Source organism: Triticum aestivum, chromosome 5D, assembly GCF_018294505.1.
Source record: "Triticum aestivum cultivar Chinese Spring chromosome 5D, IWGSC CS RefSeq v2.1, whole genome shotgun sequence".
NCBI lineage: Eukaryota > Viridiplantae > Streptophyta > Magnoliopsida > Poales > Poaceae > Triticum > Triticum aestivum.
In genome coordinates, this window is record NC_057808.1 from 9,398,126 (window position 1) to 9,403,016 (window position 4,891).

The following is a 4,891-nucleotide window of genomic DNA, read 5'->3' on the forward strand; positions in this document are numbered from 1 at the left end:
TGAGATCTAGAGCGCCTTATATTAGCTTCAATGAATCTATCCATTGTATTAATAACCGCTAAAAAATCCACTCTATTAATCACCGCTAAAAAATCCACTGTATTAATCTTCAGAGAGGAGATAAAATTAAGCTCCACAGAAATCTCTGAAAATAGTAATAAAAAAGACTCACAAATCAATGTGTGTGTAGTGACTTTTTAGCGCCTTTAGCCAACCACTTGATCAGTTTCTGCAAATGCCATGCATGTGAGCCTCCTCTTTGATCTGGTTAGCTTTGTGAACGACGATCTCATTGCCTCACCTCCACACACGTGTCCACCTTAACCAGCAACAAAAAATACACTATGCAAAATGGCAATATATATATATAGCTTGATTCCATTTATAAGCTTATCTGCCATATTGTACACTTCAATCACAAAACATGTCGCATTTTAAGCATTTCATGATGTCTAGTGAAACCAAAAGTTATCCCATTTCCAAAAATGCCAAGCCCATTTTTATACATCGCATGTTTGAAATGAATTATGAGGCGGCCGACAAATTTTTAATCTCACTCGAATTTCTAACCATGAGATTGCGCCCTAGTTGCCAAAAAGATGAATGCAAAGGCGACGACGGCCCATATATGTTGAGATGCCTATTCAATTCATGCTTCATCTAGTTACTCCAAAAGTCTAAACTGACGGAGAAAGGCGGACAATATATTTCAATACTCCCTCTCACGTCTGAGCTTCTTTTAATTCTTGGACATGAGGTCGATGTAGGCCATACTTTTTTTCAGTACTGCGTTGGCAGGATCTTGAACTCAAGAATTAAATTCATGCTCCGGTCAGTTACTCCAAAAGTCCGAACCAGTGAAGAGAGGCGGGCATATGTTCAAACAATGCCGAGGTGAGCAAGATTTAATAGCGCGGGGCAAGGCCGCTATAGATCGATGTGTGAGGTAGGAGGTCTATGTTGCTGCAATCGAGGATGATGGGAAAGATGCAAAGAAAACACTGAAATCGGCGGAGGAGAAGACATCGACGACATGGGAAGGGAGGGTGAGAATGGGATTGGGCCGGGTGGTGTGAACGGAATGGCTCCAGGATGTCGGACATAGATCCGATGGCTATGAAACATGCTCAACAGATTTCTCCAATTTTCCAGGCAAGTGACTGGCCAACACCTCCGTTTCCCGGAAAAAAAATTATATGAGACCAGGTCTCACAATTAGCAGGTGAGACCCGCCTTGATGGATGACACGTGGCATTCATAAATCACAAAGCATCTAATCTCTCCCCCCTGATTTCAGGTGGGGGGTGGGTAGATGCTTTGTGATTTGTAAATGTCACGTGTCATCATCAGGATGGGTCTCACCTGATAACCCGTGAGACCTGGTCTCATATAATTTTTTTTCCCGTTTCCCCATTTAGCAGCATACATCAAATCATTTCATTTTTCTTGTGATTCCGCGGGGCATCGTCGGTTCTCCACACGAAAAAGCAGATAGATCCACGCATGCAATGGACAAACCCATCGAGCTAGAATAGTAAAAAGGATGGGCAAAAGGATGCTCTCACAAATCTGACAAGATCCAGGCATTTCAGCTAAGGTAGAAACTAACTGCTGGCTGCTTGACACCTGGCACCAAACAAGGAGCTTAGATTCTGAAAATTTCTTAGATTCTGCAAAGGCCCCAGATTAAAGCTGTGCATAGTGCATGCCTGCATTACCGCCTTTTCCCGAAATCTTGAGGCACGCCCATGTGGCTGCCCAAATGCATATGCCCACCATGATCCAGACGCAGACCAGACACCAATCGATCTGTATGTCTACTGGCTATAGCTAGCTAGGCTTTGGAGTTTGGAGGTGCATGGATGCACATGCACGCCATCTGTCCATTAACTAACATAACTAATCCCTAGCTCCTACCATCCCCTGTAGTAAGATTCATGCATCTGTCCACTAACCAACTTAACTAATTCCAAGCTATAGGACTAGAATATGATCATCTAAAATCAATTTCATTCTAAACTGATTTACCACCGGACTTGGGTAAGCAAATTAACCCGTACTTGTTACTGTTTAAGTAGCTAGCTAATCAATCAGCTTTCATTTCCATACATATATAATTAGCTAGCACAAAAGAGTGGACGATGATATTTGTGCTTAGTGGTGGTGCAGTGCGTGCCGCCCACTCGTCGGAACAGAAGAAAATGTTGCACCCTACCTGCCCTGCTTTAGCCTAAAGCACGCAGCTTTAGTACTTGGATTAGCTAATGGTAGATCACACGTAGTGGCAGCACGTATGCTTAGCTTTCGACTTTGGAGGCCATAAATAGTAGAGTAGGACTCGCATGCTTCCTTCATGTACAGTGCAACAGAAGATCGATCCAACCTGCTACTGGCTTCCTTGTTCTCGAAGGCTCCGCCGCTCTGCCATTTGCATGCACATATAAAAAGAACTGGCCAGTTAGCTAGTTCATTCCATAATAAATTTGCACATATATGCTCTAACTTGTCGTAGTTCTTTACTACTCCTATCTAACTTGTATTACCTCTGTTCTAAGTTAGGGCAAATTTGACAAGTTTGACCAATAGACGAAATCAAATCATAGAATAAACTGTCCGTGAAACTATTTCACGCGGCTGACCCGTGGCGCCTAGCTCTCAGGCGCTGCACTAGTGCAACGCCTAGGAGCTAGGCGCTGCACTAGTGCAACGCCTAGGAGCTAGGCGCTACACTGTATAGTGTGGCGCCTAGCTCTCAGGCGCTGCACACTGACTTAGTAATTTTTGGATCACACGGGTGCGACGCTGGCCGTGTAGCGCCTAACTGTGAGGCGTTGCACAGTGTAGTGTGACGCCTTCATGTCGGGCGTCACACAAAAAGGTCAGCCGCGTGAAATAGTTTCACGGATAGTTCATTCTGTGATTTGATTTCGTCTATAGGTCAAATTTGTCAAATTTGCTCTAAGTTAGTTGTCTTAGATTTAGATTTGCTTAGAAACAGATGTACGGGACGAAGGGAGTATAAACTTATTCGCCAAAAAAGAGAAAGGAGTATAAACTATTTCAAATTTAAAAAAACATACAGCGAGAATAAATTCCTATAATTTTCTTCGATATTAATTTATATGAGATTATGGAAGCTAATACTATATTCCCCTAGATGCGATCGGTCGATGCATGCATTATATACGGGTGATGATGGTGACCTGATCGAGCTTTGGTATATGCTGTTCCAGTGGCTGGCTGAGCTCATTCCATCTAGATGAGAATATCTACTTTTCTTTTTTGCATTGCATTGCATTGCATAGATCCATTGGTTATTAGTTAGTTAAAGCCAGAATATATACGTCGCCGTCTTTTCGTGGTCGACCCGTAGCTCTCAGTGGACCTGGAATCAACTCGTTATCTTGCCCGACTATTATTGGCCAGTCAGTTTCTTCGACACGTATATGCATACGTATGCACATAAATTAAAAAAAATGATCAAAAAATTAAGCCAGTTAATTAAGGTTAATATAGTAGTATTTGTTGTTGTTGTTGTTGTTGTTGTTGTTGTTGTTGTTGTTGTTGTTGTTTTTTTCCACCTCGTGGAGAACAAATCAGAAAATTCATTCATTTGTGATCTGTTCATACCTAGGTCACCCCACCTTAATTTGGTTGAACGTATATAGTACGACTTAGACAGGTGATACATCGATCAAGGCGTTAGATTTGGGCACTGCTCATGCCTTAGTGATTAAGGTTTAGAGGTAGCTAAGCTGGCAAGGTGTAGCTATAGCCTTGTGTGGGTGGGGGACTGGGGTAGGTTGGTATTGTCATTCGAAATTCCTTGGAAAGCCATGCATGCATATGCACGTCGCTCTCCATCGACCTACACCTTGCTCGATCTTCGTCGACCATTCCAAAGTTTTGCTTTTTACACTATGCTGACCAAAGTAAAGGATGATCGGCGCACTCTATTCTAGCTACGTAGCTAATTCCAAGGTCTAGTTTTCCACCAGAAATAAAGTAACTATTTTTACATGAAATTACCAAGTGTTCGATTAACCATGGGTAATCTATGGACGACATCAAGAAAGCGGGGTGTCCCTAAGATTTTGCAGGAAGAAGCTTTCAGAAAAAAAGGAAAAATTTACACTATGGTCTTTGTCGATGTTCGCGTATCGCCACATCGATCGTCACCCAACATCGACCTCCGTCATCGTCGATGCGCCATCTGAAGGAAGAGGGAGTTGTCACCACACCCAGATCCGAAGGAGCACCATGGCATGCAATAGAACCAAAATGTTGTGTCACGTCAGCTAGAGATCATCCCGATGCTCGTTGGACCCCAACATTGCGGCCCATACGCGACATCGTTGGAGAGGAGGAACATGACAATCAACCATATTCCACACACCCTACTTCGAAAAGCCCAAACCCTCTGTACAGGCTCTATTGTCGCCATTCGAGGAGACAACAACCGCCAACCCTAGCATCATGAAATACCTCCATTAGCCTCCTAACGGCGTAAAAGAAAACATCGTTGTCGCAATGGAGCCAATGCCGAGGGCAAAATCCAGTGGCATGGTTGCAGATGTCACCCCACCGAGCATGCTTAGCTACTGGCAGGTGAGCACATTCTCAACTTCCAGGGCTCGATCAAAGGGAGAAGAGTACTGAACCGGTATATGGTCTCTGGAGCACGGCTAATCTATGATGACTACTTTGATGAACCATGGCTTCGTCGACGGTTCCGTATGCGCAAACCATTGTTCTTGCGCGTGGTGGAGAGACTGGAGGCACACGATCCCTACTTCAAGCTCACTAGGGATTGTTGTAGACAACTATCATTCTTTGCTAAGCAAAAAATGCACAGCTACTCTGATGATGCTTGCACTTGATACCGCCGTCG